General features: G+C 43.7%; 1 long non-coding RNA gene and 1 pseudogene across 4 annotated transcripts in view; one reads left to right on the top strand and one right to left on the bottom strand.

Annotated features, from left to right (window-relative positions):
• The window catches only part of LOC101722970 (uncharacterized), a 256,669-nt gene that overhangs the window by 47,429 nt on the left and 193,161 nt on the right, over window positions 1-16,079 (top strand). For all 4 annotated transcript variants that reach the window (XR_015442363.1, XR_002388856.2, XR_015442361.1 and 1 more), the window contains one exon: window positions 13,562-13,693. This is a non-coding gene — a long non-coding RNA (uncharacterized LOC101722970). The remainder of the gene's footprint in view (window positions 1-13,561; window positions 13,694-16,079) is intronic.
• On the bottom strand, window positions 3,552-3,650 carry LOC147824443 (U6 spliceosomal RNA; annotated as a pseudogene).

The raw sequence follows: 16,079 nt of genomic DNA, 5'->3' as shown, positions 1-16,079 counted from the left end.
TTCATCCAGGCAACTTTATTTAAACTCAGTGTGTTGAGTTCCCAGGCTAGCCTAGTACTCAGGCTAGCCATTAAGGCTAAATCAAAGACGCCTCTAGGAGGATGAGTTGAGGAGGTATTATGGATTAAAGTGAAGCGCAGTAAGAAAAGAGTCTTGGTCAGTGCAGAAAGAGAAAGCCCCACTAGTCCTTTTCCTGTCTAGCTCTTTCCCTTTGAGTCCCCACTAGCTTCTTTGTGATGGCCACAGGAATGGAGGGTGCAGGGAGAATAGTTGCCAAAAGGACAGGCACCATGGATTAAGGATGTGAAGGTGGAAAGAACAGAGAAGAGACTTTTTATAAGTAGCTTTCAACCTTTAATAGGCGAAACAATGTTTAAATGCAGATTCCCTGGTTCCAGTTTTAGAGTTGCTGATTTAATCTCTCTGAGATGAGGCCAGGAAGCTGTGTTTGTAATAGCCCTTAAATGAATCTGATGCAGTTGTTATGTGACACTGGGTAAGGAAAGAGAGGAAGAGAAAATGGATAAACTGATAGGAAGTGAGGGAATTTTGTCCCAGTCCTTCTGTTGACACCGCTTACCTGGAGCTGCATCTTCGAGTGGCCATTGTGAGAGTGTATGTGTGGTGTGCACAAAAGGCACTCTTCATGGCCAGAGAGGGAGGTTTGGTCACAAGCATATTTCACAAGCTCCCACCAGCACCCCTCCTAAGAGCCTACCCAGGTGGCTGAGCTCAGATGTTAGTCTACTTTGTGTCTACCTGAGGCTGCTTCTGGAAGATCTGTCATCTTCCTGTTCACCTCTTCTGGTAGCTGAATCCTTCGGTGTCAGAAAGAAAAATAGGGGTGCAGCAGTACTGAGCTCAGGTTGATGCAAGCCCTTGAGTAAAGAGAAGATTGTCTAGAGGGGGCCTATTTCTCATCTCCGCAGCAGCGCCCTGGAGTAGTCAAGGTGTGAAGATTGCCCTAGTTAAATGACCTCCAGCATCTTTGGCTTAGTTGTATTCGGAGTCACTGTGGCATGTCTGGCTTCTGAAGGTCAGGTCTATTACTTGAGTCATGGTACTGGAAGATTAAGTGACCCTCTGAAGGCTTCAGAACTAAATATGCACCCAGCTGCAACTTCCTGATGTATTGAGATTTTGCTATCATGCTCTTTATGTCTTTACAACCATGCAGACAGCAGGGTGGATGCATCCTATGGGCACACAATTTCATGCAATGAGCATCCATGGTCAAAGGCAGGTGCCAGGCACTATGCTGGGTGCTAATATTAGATGATGAAAGAAGGGTTCTTGCAGATTGGTTTGACTGTTGCCCCTTTAGGGCTAATAGAAATAGCACCCTGAGCTGAAAGAGTAAGCCCAGAGAGGTAACCTGCGGTTAAAGTGTTGGGTTTTTCAGTCCAGGTTGGAAGGTGAAGGAAACAAAGCCATGTGGGAGCTGAGAAAATGGGAAAATGGAAAAAAATGGGGAGATGGGCTCAAAGAGATTAAAAGAAGATTTTTGAATTTGAGGGAACAAGAATCATGGGAGAGAGGATGTGCTCAGAGAGCAAAGGAAAAGATTGAGGGTATCTCAGATGGAACAGGGGAGGGAAGGACATGAAGGGGAGTGGAGAGCAAGTGCATTGGATGAACAGTCCACCTGGATATTGGAGACCCCAAGGTGATGGTCAAAGGGAGAGAAGGAGGAATTAACATGATGGGAGAAGGGAAATGGTCTCTTGGGGGGGTACATACTGTCCCTTTGAAGCCTTCCCCTTTGGGGAAGCACTGGCCTCTGGGGAGGAAGGAAGGGGCAGGCTGTGCCCTGGTGGAAGACTTGCTCTAGTGGAAACAGGAAGAGAGAGGAATGCTCCAAGGGAGCTGATCACCATGAAATGGATGTTCCAGAGGGCATTGGGCAAGTACAGGTGTCAAAAGAGTTGGAGCTGGCTTGCTGTGGATGCTCAGGTGTGTGCTAGGGGCTGTCCTTCACCCCTCTCCACGTATGGGGGTGCTGTTTTTAAATAGTCTGCTCGGGAGGTTGTGGAATTAATTCTGTGAACATAACTGGCTTTTTTTTAAAAGAAAGGAATGCAATAATATCTTTTCATTCAAAAACACAAAATAAGTTATCTGTAGGCACAGACAATGACAACCATAAAGCATCATAGATTTTCCAACAGGAAATAACTAAAATCCATAACCTGTCCTTAGTCTCTTTTTTCCAAGCAATTTCCCTGAAATGATTGGTGAGAAACACAATTTGAAGTTCATGAATAGTGATCATGCATTATTTTAGGAATCAGAACATGCTGCCTCCTATGCCACCTCCATGCATTCCGCCCATACCACCGTCCTCCTTCTCTCAAGGATCCGCATGACAACTGGTTCACTGTCTCACCCAGCAGCAGCCTGTCCTACCTCAGTAGAGCCATGACACCTTTTCCACATTGGCCACAAAACCTCTTCGAGGCCTCAGACCTGACTTCTGAGCGCCTTTGCACAATGCTTGCAGCTATCAGGGACCCTTATAACTTTGATGCTTGCCAAGATCATTGCAGGCATTTTGGATGTCTTAAAAATAATTTCTGAAACAATTTTTTTTAACTTTATTAGTTGGAATTAGTGAGTCTAAAGGTGAAATATCCGAAAATGCAGAGGAGCCATCCCCCAGAAGGATGCCTTCTTCACCAGTAGCTGGAGCAATGCTGAGCTCCTCTAGAGCTCCATCTTTTCATTTGTTGCACTGCGCCTGTCCCACCGGCCTCCAGCCTGGCAGAGCCATCTGACAGTGCCATGTGTCCACTAGGTTCTTCCTCTTTCAATCCACTAGAAGCTGCCTTTCTTGAATATGTTTCTCAGTTTGAGACTCATCACATTTCTCTCTCAAGGACATGGCATCATCTTTGGTCACAATGACTTCTGCTTTATTGGAACTGAACATCTTGAAGATTTCGAGTCAACCTCTCCTTTCCGAACACTTGCAAAAGGCCTTAAAAATGAGCCAGTTTCAGGGTATAGTTTTTCTTTATTCTCTCAAATTTGTTTACAATATATTATGCAGGTGTTTTGATGAAAATACAGAAACACCTTGAAACAATGTATTTCTTTGAAATGTGGGAATTTAAGATCATTGTTATTCCAGGACAAGGCTTGGGTATAGAGCTTTTTATTGCTTTAATTTGCATTATTTCATTTACTTCTCAGAACTTTCTCAATTAGCAACAGCTTGATCTTGCAGATGAGATAATAGAAGCCAGAGGAAGCTAACAGAAATTTACATATTTAGTAGTTGGTGGAGTCAGGACCAGAACCTAGGTGTTGACTTTATGTCCAGTGTTCTTTCTCCTAGATCATTCTAGGACAGATTAGACAGTAAGGTCATTCCTGATCAGAGTGTGAGAGGTAAGAATTATAAGGCTCCCTGTACTGTATCTAACCCAACCCCCACCTTCTTAGGTATTCAGTAAACATACCTAAGAAGAAATGTAAACCATAGAATTGAACACCTATAAATACTATTTCTGGAAGCACCATTTAACAAAAGCACCATTTTATAAACATATAAAAATATGGAAAAAAATCACATTTTATCTTTGTGCTGGGGCCATGCTAATCTTCTCTGTATTGTTCCAATTGTAGTATACATGCTGTTAAGCAAGCTCCAAAATATTTTTTAAATGAATGTACTACAATAGAAAATTCAAAGCTCCAGAATATTTAAAAATGAATATACTATAATAGAAAGTATCCAAGTACATCATGTAGTATTGTTTTGCGAAATATTTGTGATGGATACATGTATGTATACACATGTGAGTCTTGATATCAAATTTGTTGTGCATTGTGGATTGCACTAACAAATGTTGGAAAGCCATTGGTATACGGGAAAAAGCATTGGAAATTGAGTTCTGATACTTAATTTCAGTCTTTACTCTGCCAACAACCACCTGCATGAGCTTGGCCAAAGAATTTAACCCCCCAGGGCCTCCATTTCTTTATCTATAAAATGAGCAGGTTAGACTAGATTATTTTTGTGTTCCCTTCCTCTAAGATTCCCCCATTCTGGTGATTCTTTCATGACATTGATGAAACACAAAAGCCTTCCAAACGGGAAGTCTTGTGGGGAGAGGTGGCTGAGCAGAGAGACAAACAGGAGCCAGGTGCAGTCATGTGACTTTGCCTGCAGCAGCTGCTGCCTTCACGATCCTGCCTGCTGCTTGCAGTCACGATGGTGGCACCCCAAGATGCCACTGCCATGAGGGTGTGAATGATGACCTGCTCAAATCCAAGCTGGAGACTGTGGACTGCAGTGGAGGTGAGGACTGCCAAACACACACACCTGGTACCACACTCCGCACTGCTAGGTGCTCAGAAGTAGTTCTTAATGACAAGCGTGATAAATATTCTAAGGGGGAAGTAAAGGAAAGGCAACTTAGAACAAGTTGAAATTTAGGAGCTGTATTTCCTTAACAGTCTAAGTGGCCCTGGAGTAATAAAGATCATCCTTGGAAAACAACCCCCCCACCCCCCAAAAAAACCCATCAGGGGAAGTAATTTCCGAACATATGCAATGTGAAAATCTTAGTATAACTCTCTTTGGTATGGATTAGCACTTAGTTCTCTAAAGAATAGGGACTTGTAAGTTTTCACTCATTTGATGGATAAGATGCAAAGTTAATTTCAAGGTGGAGACATACCCAAGAGGTTGTTTGTTTTCTGTTAAAAGAGAAGACATATCTGACACTAGCAAGTAAGATATTATATATGTGTGTATATTTACAGGAAAACTGATAAATGCATTACATGCATAAATTATTTATTGATTCTGGAACAGTATAGAACATGACAAGAAATGAGATATATTTGTGTGATATGCTCACACATGGAGAAATGAGGGAGTGTTTTTTCTCAGGTGGAAACATAATGCCAGGAAATATCCTGCCTTTGAAGAACAAAAGTATAAAGATGTTCCAACAATTGAAGGTTATAGTTTTGCAAAATTGCTTATTATTGATTGCATTTGGAAACAGGGGATGGAGAAGGCAATCATCTTTCCCATCCTTAATCTCTTTAGTGTGCTTCAATTTTCACGTCATCTACTAAGGAAGATGTGTCTGTTGGCCTTGAAAAAAACCTGGTTGACAAGAGCCTTGTGTTCAAGAAGCAAATCAAAAGTGGGCTTGGTTGTTGTTGAACACTGTGTACTTGTAAAGAAATGAATTAATAATTGAAGTCATTTCAATGGGGAGGTCACCAAACTGCCGGCTGGGCACCAATGCCTACTCTGGTTCACGAGGGTATAGGCATCGAAAGTCCACTCCTGGCCCACGAAACAGTCTCTTCCAGCCCCACTTGCCAGATCCTCCCCTTGTGCAGGTGACTGGGGAGATGTAAGGGGTGAGTACCTTTCTGGTCATGACTCATCATGGCTGAGTCTCATGTGAGAAGTTGATGTAGCAACTTCTTCAGTTACTCCATTTCCTTTTGAAAGACAAAACCAAAACAGAATTCAAAACCAAAATAAAAATAACTCCCAACAAAGTCCCAACAACAGGGAAATAATAAACCCAGCCTGTACTAACCAAGCAGTTGTTATTTTTGGCTATGGGCTGGGCCGTTGAGGTGCTCTTTGGCTACCCATCACTGTGTACAGCAGTCTGACTGGAATTTTTGTGAACCGGGAAAGGGATGGTTATATTTGGCCTCTAGAAGGGAAGTCACCAAGGTAGAGAGGCAGCTTTAGATCGTAATGTCTGAGCCAACAGGAGGGGAAGCAACTCCCCTATTTCCAGTTAAGGAAGCGGGTGTGACAACACAGCTGAAAGCTTTGGCAGGAACCAGGTGCACACACTCCACCCTTACAAGAGCAGCCTGTGGGAGAGAGCCCAGCTCTGGCTGACCCGGCTGTGTCTGGCTGCCAGGTCTAAGGGTCAGAGGCACCCCCCACCTCAGCATGGGCCTGGCTACTGTGCCTGTGAGTGCTTGGTCTAGACTGATATTGTCTTCTCCTGGCATTGTATTCAATGCAGCTTCTGTGATGTTGTTTATGAGTTATTATTCCCAAGCCCTGTATTTGCCACTAGATGGTGGATGCTTTGGTATGCCTTTATGGCCCACATGGCTTCCACATACAAGGACATTGTAAAGATCATAGCGGACGAGACTTCCTTCCCCCTTGAAGCTCTGGGTTCTGGTTATATATAATAAATTTTTAAATCTTCAGTTGTGTTATAAAAAGAATGACACTAGAGTCATGATAGAAAAACTAGATTATTGTTTATAAATATACAACTAGAGTATGCATTTTGTAAGGCTCATTGATTTATATCCAGTTCGAGACATAGATATACAAAATGGTTCATTAGATATTCATCATACCTCCTTAGCTGCTTTTATTAGAAGTGCCCACAGTGCCAATGGCAAGGGGAATCTTTTAGGGGCTGAATCAATGCTTGAAACTCATCAATTTCTTATAGGCAGTTTTGGTTTAAGGTATTTTGATGATTTTATAGAAATATTTTACCCTATTAAAAAGCTATCACTTAAACTGTGGTGCAGGGCAGGCACACATTAGATGATAAATGGCTTTGTGCAAGAGATTTCAAATTTGTCAAATCTGCATTAAATAACTATATTTAAAATTGGTTCGAAGGTTGGTGAATTCTCCAGGTGAAAATGAGATTTATTTTATAGATCCCTCTGAAACGATCCCCCTAGAGTTTTCATTTGCATAAATCATATCCAAGTTCAACACTCCAGGAACAGCCAGCAAGATGGAGGGGTCTCTGCTGCTTTCCTGTTCCCTTTTGCTTTGGGAAAAGGGTCAATTTCTTCATATGTAATGACAGTAAGACTAGATGACTCAGAGGGGAGAATAATTGTATCATTCATTCATTCATTCATTTATTCATTCACCAGTTACTTATTGAGCAGGTGTGTGCACTAAAGAAACACCACACACAAAGCCTTATCCTTGTTCTCCTGCGGGAGACATCCTGCTCAGACAAAGACAATACATGGGTCAGATAATTTCATGAATCAGGAAGTTCCTTGAAGGTCATTAAGGAGAATGTCATGATGGCAAGGGTGCATGGGTAGTGGCAGGACCTCTTCTAGGAAAAGGTCACTTCAGCCAAAGAGATGGCACCTGGGGGAACATGTGGAGGAAGAGCATTCCAGAAGAGGGACCAGCCAAGACAAGTGGCAGGCCGATGGGATGCCCAAGGAAGACAAAGGCCTAAGTCCTGGATGGGTAGGGGAAAACACTACTGGAAAAACAATCAAAAAGCTGTAGGGTAGTGGGAAGAGACAAGAGGAAGGAAATGGGGTCAGAAACCCTGGAATTGGAGGTGGACAGACAGCTCACAGGTTGAACCCAGTTCTTTCTTGTGCTTGTTATGGAAGGATGCAAACCTGTTGGCTCATCTCTAAGGGGGAAGCAGATTCCTGCCATAATGTCAGGTGCTGGAACCACTGAGCTAAATCCCCGGCCCTCGACAGACTTTATTTCTAGGCTCTTAAGTTTGGGAAGGGGATGAGCAGTTGTGTGGAATTTTCTAGGAACCAGGCCCTCTGTAGGGTCTCTTGAGAATCCAGTTTCATGACTCTAGCGTAACTGTAGGAAGCATGGGAAATCAAGTATTTTTGGGTGACAAGGAAGGAGTCACTGAATGGCGAGTGCCTAGCCAGTCTTTGCCACAAGAGAGATAGGAGAAAAGGAGGGGATTCTGCTGCCCCCCTCCCCCAAATTGAGATCATATACTGGTACCATCTTGGTCAGGTGTGCTGGTGAAAAGGCTGGGAAAGGAAAGGAAATGAAAGGAAAATCCTCACAATGATGATTTTGATCACGTCCACCAAAGAAGACACAGACAAGAATGAGGAGAAAGAAATGCAATTTCAGCCTTGGGAGGAAGATCATTTAAAGATCTCACTCAAGGCTGAAACTAAGTTATTTTGCTGTTTGTTTGGAATCTGGAGGATAAAGCAGATTTGATGCTTGAGAATCCTAACTTCTTTTGCCTGGCATTCAAGGCTCCCTTCCATCTGGCTTTAGCACAAGGTCTACCCACCTCAACCATCTGCTTGGACCAGGCCAGACTTCTTTTTTTTTTCTTGGTACTGGGGATCAAACTCTGGACATTGTGCTTTCAAGGCAGGTGGCAGAACCACTGAGCTAAATCCCCAGCCCAGGCCAGACTTCTTGATACTTCCCACTCAGTGGGAAATGGATTCCATCCCCCTGTGTTCTCATAATCTTCTCCTCCTGCAATGCCTGGTCCCTTCTCTCTCTCTCTCTCCAAATCTGTAAGTCCTTCTTTTCTTTGTGGGGCCTTCCCTGCCTTCTCTTCTCTCAGCTAGAGTAGTGGGTCATATGCATTATTCCTATGCAACCCTAGATCACTGCATGGATGGCCTGAGGGTGTGCAGTCACAGACAGGCTCTGTGTTTCCTCTCACTCAGCCTCCAAATATGCTAAGATGGGTCCTTATTTCCCATCCTTAAGAGACATCTCACACAGATCCTGTAGCGTTCTACATTATTTCCAATTATGAAACCTCTCAATTTTAATTACTTTTAAGTATTGAAGATCAAGTTCAGCTTAATGTAAAACTTCAATCTCAGCTCCAAATCAAAGGTCCTGACTTACACTAAAGCCTTTAGGAGGAAGGGTTGGTGTGCAATTTGATCTTCCCTCTGCCTTTTCTCTCTCTGGCTCTTCTAGGGTCCAGGTGGGTTTGGGTGAGATTACAGAGGTACAAAAAGTGATCTCACATCAACAGTTCTTTGGGGTTACTATAGATGAGCCACTCAGTGTCCTTCATTTTGGCAGTCTATTCTTATGATAGAAAACTATCATAAGTTTTCTCATGGGGCGTAATTTTGGACAATTTCCTCTCACTCATCATAAAAACTTTACACCTCTCCTCTGACTACTGTGCTCCAGCCACTCTGGCCTTCTTTCTGTTCTCCACGCTGCCTCAGACCTATTGCATCTTTATTCCCTCTGCCTGCAGCCCTCACCTCTCCCTCTGCATCTAGTTATATTTTAAATCTCAGTGCAATCATCAATTCTTTGGAGAATCCAAACTTAAACTATCACCCTAGGGCAGACCCTAACCATGCACTCTCACAGCCCCTGTAATGAGAACACTAATTGTGTAAACCATTGTTTAGCACCATCTTCTCTACTTGCATGTGCATTCCAAGAGGGCTTTATACATAGATTTTTGTAGGAAAATGGATAATATGGATTTTTCCAATAAGCTCATGAGCACTTTGACATATCACTAACTAGTTGTGGAACTGACACGAAATTGAAAGCAGGAGCCATGTCTATTAACCTCTGGATTTGCTATATGATTTGGTGCACAGTAGGAGTACATAGTAGTAAATAGGTGTTCTATAAGTACCTGTTGCCTAAGTGTTTTGAACAGTCCCATGAGAGTTAAACCAAAAAAATAGGGAATTGGCTGGAATATAGTTCTGTCCTGAATCTTGCGGATTCTCTCAATGTCAGCAGAAGAGTTATTGCTGTCCTTGCAAATATTATGCCAGCCAAGGCAAGGACTTGCCTTTAACTAGCTGACTTGCTATCCCATAGTCCAAAAGGAACATGATTGTAGGAAGGGGACATGGATAATGTAAGCATAGAGCCAAAGAGAAGGGACAATTTGTCCGTTTGTTTCCTTTGACACACTTGTACCACTATCAGCTTAGCCAATCTGATTCTTGGGCTCTTCAAATAGGGTCACCATATGTGCCTTTAACCTGACTTGTATGAAGACTTGTTTTATTAGTCACAATTAGTTGCAGGTGCAAGGACTGAGGGCACAACTATCTGTGTCTGGAATCACCTCCTCACATATGCAATTAAACACTTGCACACTCAGAATTAGGTTCAAGTGGCTAATTGCACCCGGAAGTAGGTAATTGCAGGTGCAATTAGCTGCAAGTGCAATTTTTCACCGAGACTAATTGCTCCCAGAGTAAAGAGATAGGGATTGGAAATTCAGCACCGAATGTATGTGTGGTTATTGCAACCACCTGTGATTTTAATAGTTCTCCCCCTCCGACGTCAAGTGTGGTGGCCGCCCTTTGGTCTTTATGAACAGTTAGGTTGCTTAACTCCTTCTTTGTGTTTGTTCTACTGCACTCTCTTCTCCAGTGGGTCTTCTTTTTCTTACATAGACTCTCTTTCTTCAGGATCTCTTTCTTTCTTCTAGAATTGTTGGCTATTTAAAGGACATATGTTCCAACTGTTCAACTACCTAAAACCCCTTAGAATCTAACTGAGAAATGGTCAGTGACTTGAACAGCATAGTGGGTGGTAACTTCCATTTAGGTCTTACACACAGCTCCTTGAGAAATATCATTTGAACATGACAGATGAAAAGCTCTGTTCCCCACCTCAGGTGAGGAGAAGGTGAACCACTCATTCCATCAAAGTCCCAGCAACTTGTCTTCAATAGCAAGTCCCATTTGACACATTTTTTTTGTACAAGCTTTTCTCTTGTATCTATAAGTCTAATCAGAAAACCACTATGTAACACACATACCCATACATATGTACATATATATGTATGCATGTATTATTTAATAATTATAAAATTAAAGCATACCTGGAAAAATACGATAAGCTTTGGTTTAAGTTTAATACGGTAAAACTAACAAAGGGAACTAAAACTGTGAATGCTGCTTCAGAAAGTCTTTTGATTATGTAAATATTATTTAGGTAAGGAGTTGATCATGATAGTTATTTTAACAGAGAGAATTTAATAAAGGGAATTAGGTAAACCAGTATCAGCAGACCAAAGGCAAATAAAGAGGAATCTTGAGGTATCTCAAAGATCTAACAATAAGAAGCAGCTCCCACCTGAAGGGCTGAGAAGGCAAAGGCAAGAGGCTGGGGGCTTGGGTTATGGGACCCGGTTTCTCAGAGGGGAGGCTGGCAGAGCCCAGCACAGAGCCTTGGTGTGGGCGAGAGGAGGACCGCACAAAGCTAAGACCCAGAGCTCAGAGCCAGAGGCACTGTCGGGGCTTGGAAAAGAGTCCCTGAAGATCTGGGGACCAAGCTTGGAGTAGGGCACTTCCCAGCTGGCACTGCAACTTGCTAAGCAGAGAGGCACCCATTTAAAATGAGGAAGACATGCCACAGCAAGTGCCCTGGAGCCTGTGGTGGTGGTCCTTGATTAGATCAAACCAGAATGGAGCATGTTTTGGTAGGAGAAGGGGAAAGGGCAACTGCAGAAAAGAAAAGGGCATGAAGTTAATGAGCATGAGCCTTTGCAGGGGCATGTGCTTTTAATATGTCTTCTTTTCTCTATGTCTAGCATTTTCCCTTGCATGATTTCATTGATTTTATCATGATGAAAACATGTGCACGCGCATGCACGCGCGCAGGAGAGAGAGAGAGAGAGAATATGAATATGAGAACAGGAGGGAATCTATCTCAGTAAGACCCAGCCAAGGTCAGAAGATGGTAGTCCTAGCAGGTGTGCGCTGCTGGCCTTGCCCAGTGATCTGGAGCTGATTTCATTTCCGTGGAGCTCACCTGGCTGGTTAAATCCTCTTTCCTGCTGGGAGAGTCCAGGGCAGTCTAAAGTCAACCTCCTGATTTCCGCAGAGTACTGACTCCTCCACTTCCCTGCTTAGTCATTCTGAGGTGGGACAGGCTCCCACTTGCAAAGCTGGTGGTGGCCTCAGCTGAATGCCAATCTGATGGAGCAGTCAATCCCTTTGATCTTCCTCTGGCTATTGAATCTGCCATTGTTTAGGCTGGTGTATGTGGACTGGTGACAGTCTGTGATGACAACCGGAGGGGAAGGGAGGAGGGTGAAAGGCCTTTGACTTGGCCTGGGCATCTGGTGATACTTTATTGCTCCAGACAGACTCTGCTGCTCTTGGCTCCAGCAGTGGGCTGTGGAGGTCAATCAGTGGTCGGTGCCCACAGGAAGGTGGTGTTTACTCAGTGGAGGCAGAGTCAGGCTCCTTGATGGATTGCTTTGCTGAGCATTTCCACTTGGCACAGGGAGCTAATGTTCCTTTGCCTTATCATCCTGCTTGGTTGCATCTTGGGTCTCTTGAGAGGGTCATAAATATTAGGGGAAGTTGGATCACCTATCAGGGGTTTGGGCTAAGAAAACCCTTGGTTTTCTCAGGGAAGATGAATAAAAGAACATGGTGCAAAAAATTAAAAATAGAAGAAAGAAAATAACAGGTTTTAAAACAAAAAAAGAACCAAGCTACATCATGTAAAGGTACAAGATCCCAACAATGAATGTAACTGTATTGTATACCTAAAATGTACCAATAAACTTAATGAAAAAAAGTGACTAATCTGTAATAGTCACTAATAGCATTACAGGTGTTTTCCACACACCTCCCCTGTGTAAATACTTCCTTTATTCATTCCATAAGTATTAGTTGTGTGCCTACTAATAGCCAGGGGCTAGAGATGGGACTACAAACAAGAAAGATAAAAGTTCTAGGTTATATTCTGGGCAGGGGAAAAGGTCAAGTGTCCTGTACCTTAATTTTGTATCCCATTCTCACTTGTCAATCTCTCTTGCACTGCCCTTATCATTGTATCTGTGCCCTTATTATCTTTGTATCCATTATTCTGATGATTGCTTGCTTTTCCAAGTGAATGGATCAGAGTTTACTTAACCATTTCATTACTATCAATTATGAGCACTGTTTACAATTTTTCCATTTTAATTAAAACTGTGATAAATGTGTTAGTATAGGCACATTTAAAAAGCCCTATGGATTTTGGGTAATTTCCTCTCTGACTGCATTCTTTTTTTTTTTTTTTTTTGGTACTGGGGATGGAACTCGGGTCCTTGTGCTTGCACGGCAGGTGGAGAAACCACTGAACTAAATCCCCAGCCCTATCTGACTGTATTCTTCACAATATTGGGCAAAACTCTTGGTACAGCTGACTCCAAGGCTGGTTAATTAAGCAGAAAAGGAAGGTACTGGATGTTGTCCAGTGGCTGACAGAGTTGACAGAAGCCTGGAGGACCAAACTCAGAAAAGCAGCAGGAAGATGGGTCAAGGAGCAAAAGTGCAGACCATGGCCACCCTCAGAACAGTTGGTGTGCACCTGGCTCAAGTTGCCTCCTCACTGCCTGGGACTCTGGACTCTACCAGAATGGCACGGAATTTCTACCCTCCTTGAGGCTGTCTGACATCCCTGGGATTCCGAGTTGGGCTGGGGGCACCAGCTTGGCTGAGCAGGGTCAGCAGCCTGTTTCTCTGTTTTAGGCAGTGAGTGAGAGGGGTGGTGGGAGCAGCTGTCCTTCCTGGCTTGCTTAGTGGGAGTAAGTTTCTGCCCCTTACCTCTGATGTAGTGTTTGGATCCTGGGTTGGAAAGAGGAGGAATAACCACGAAAAACATTCCTCTACTGTATGTGGGATGGGTTGAGGGTGGGGCACAGTGAAAGGGATGTTGGTTTTGTTTGCCAGAGTCGGGTATAATATGCTCAGCAGTGCAACTGCTCAGCATGGCTAGTGTGCTGGTCCATTTTATATCTCCATTTTATTTTACCAAATTATTTCCATTTTCTAGGGAAGGAATAGGAGCTTGGAAAAGAATGTGACCAACTCATGTCCCACAGCCAGCAAACCTGAGCCTTGAGGATGGATCTTCTGAAGAGGCTTGGCCGGACTTGTATGACTTCGCCATGCTGGCTGGTCACTGGTAAGAGGTGCCTGGAGCCATCTCCTCCCTTGCTAGGACAAAGGCCCTTTCAACAAAAGGGGCCTTTGAAACAAGCCTCTCTTTGTTTTGCCACAAGGCTGTTTCTGGAGTAGTTAAGGCCTGTAATCCTTAGATATGAAGCTATCTGAACGATACTAGACAGTTATACAGCAGTCTGAGTCTAGAGCCCATGCTGGATTTGAAATTCATGTCTAGCTACTCCCAGACACCTAGGCACAAGGTATGTGGTGAGACTGCCCTGTTCCTTCTGCCTGGCTGCTCCCTATAAGGACCAGACAATACCACTAGTCCTTTGGCATGGGGTACTAGCGGCACCCTCTCAGCAGTGCCAGGCAAGAAGGCTGTCATATGGGCTTTTGATGAACATCTGCTCCATTGCTTCTTAGAGGAAAAATGTCACAGTCTTCTGAGGGTCCTTAGATACCAGGCAATTACTACCTGCATCTACCCATGTGTGGTGCCCTCCCTGCCATGAGGAGTAACTGCTGTGCCCTCCCTGCCATGGGGAGACATGCTCCCCTGGATTCCCTTGGGGTCTTGACAGCCAACATTAAAACTGGCTCCTGTTTAGCCAGGAACGGTGGTACCTGTCTGTAATTGCTGCACCCTGGAAGGCTAAGGCAAGAAGATGGTGAGTTTGAGCCCAGCCTGAGAAACCTAGCCAGACCTTGTCTCAGAAGACAAAATGAAAAAGGGTGGAGGATGTAGTTCAGTTTGAGGCCTTGGGTTCAATCTCCAGCACTTACCCCTGCCTGCCTCCCCCCCGCCAGGCTCGCGATTCTAGGCACTCTCTGTGAGCCTGTGCCTCTGTTTTAAAATCTTCTCATCTAGAGAAAGGACCAGCGGACCAGCTTGACTTTCCCCAGAACTAAGGAATTAGCTTTTGTCTGACTCGTGCTGCTGGGAACCTTGAAGAACACCAGACATAAACTCGGTTTCTGGCCTCCGAGAAGCTTGGCTGTCTCCCAGGTGCGCAGCACTTGGAGGGGTAGAGAGAAGACTGTCTCTCTCTAGGCGGCAGCCTGTGTCCTGGCCTCACCGAGGGGGTGTTCTGCAGGAGGCCTCTCCTGGCCCCTGGACTTTTAGTACACTGCTCATAAGCCAGCAAAGGAGAGATTCCAGTGTGTGGCTTAAAGTGGAATTTTGGCAGTGGTAGAGTTAACATTCATGGATCCAGCTGTTTGTGTGCATCTTCATGACGTGAAATGACTTAGTTGTACTGAAGTGTACACTCCCATCACAAGGGGTGGCTGAGTCACTTTACTGAGAACTTGGCACAGAGTTTCAGCACTTTGGGGCTCTCAGTTCCTCATCACCAAGGTTAAGTTTCAGGGCATCTGGGAGTCAGGAAGGAGATAGGGTGAGTCTCCCAGGAAGCCTGAGGTAGCTGGCAAGGAAGGCCTGCTGTCTTGGGATCACCCTCACCACTGCCCCTCGGGGACCAGTGCCCTCCCCAGGCCTGAGCCTTAGGATCAGCTTTTTAGGGCCCAGAGATACCAGCTTACCTGGGGCTCTGCACATAGCACCAGGCAGGGCAGTGGGGTGGTCCTCACTGGTGTGTGTGGTCCAGGGCTGCATTTCCTACAGAGGATTGAAAACCAATAATAAAATTGACTGTAAGTCAATCTGCTTTTTATTAGCCCCAGGCCACCAATTCTAAACAATATCAGTAATAAAATAATCCTCTCCTCAAATCTTTTGTTGGTCCACGTACTAAACAATTGCTGTGGTAACTGTTGAATTTTAATTATATATATTCTTAAGTACACATACGTGTGTGTGTATATATATATAAAACCATATTTTATTTTCCTTTAATAAATATTCTATTCTATGTGGAAGTCGCTTAGGAGAACTTTTAGGAAGAATAGTTTCAGATGGGTTGGAGCCGACTTCTGGCTCAATCTGTGTCTCCACTGCATGGTTCTAGGTTTGTTTGCACTTAAGTAATTGATAAAGAATGATAGCACTGTTATTGCAAAGCTAGGGCACAAATCTGACTTAATTCAATTCTGTCATTCTATGTGACCCCTTGGAATTTTAATTTGTTTAAAATTTAGTTAATGCAAATTTTGGTTTATATGTGGAATAGTTAAGTGAATTTGAAAAGATACCTTTAAAATTTAAATTACTTCTTTTAAAATCATTTTATAGCTAATGAGTGAATCGTGATAAGTATAATAACTACTGATTATCATATGATTATCACTGAAAATCATTTTGTCACATAGAGAAAGGTGTTCAAAAAATGATCAGTTGTGGGTTTTCAGCATGCTAGACCTGCTGCTGCCTGTGCTGATTCTGACAACAGAATTTACTGCATCCCTTTGAAAATGAGGGGGATTAAGAGTGAGGGATTAATTGG

The sequence above is a fragment of the Heterocephalus glaber genome, unplaced genomic scaffold, assembly GCF_053883595.1.
Source record: "Heterocephalus glaber isolate CG9 unplaced genomic scaffold, H.glaber_assembly_v1.0 deba00001543, whole genome shotgun sequence".
NCBI lineage: Eukaryota > Metazoa > Chordata > Mammalia > Rodentia > Bathyergidae > Heterocephalus > Heterocephalus glaber.
This window is presented reverse-complemented; position numbering and strand designations above follow the sequence as displayed.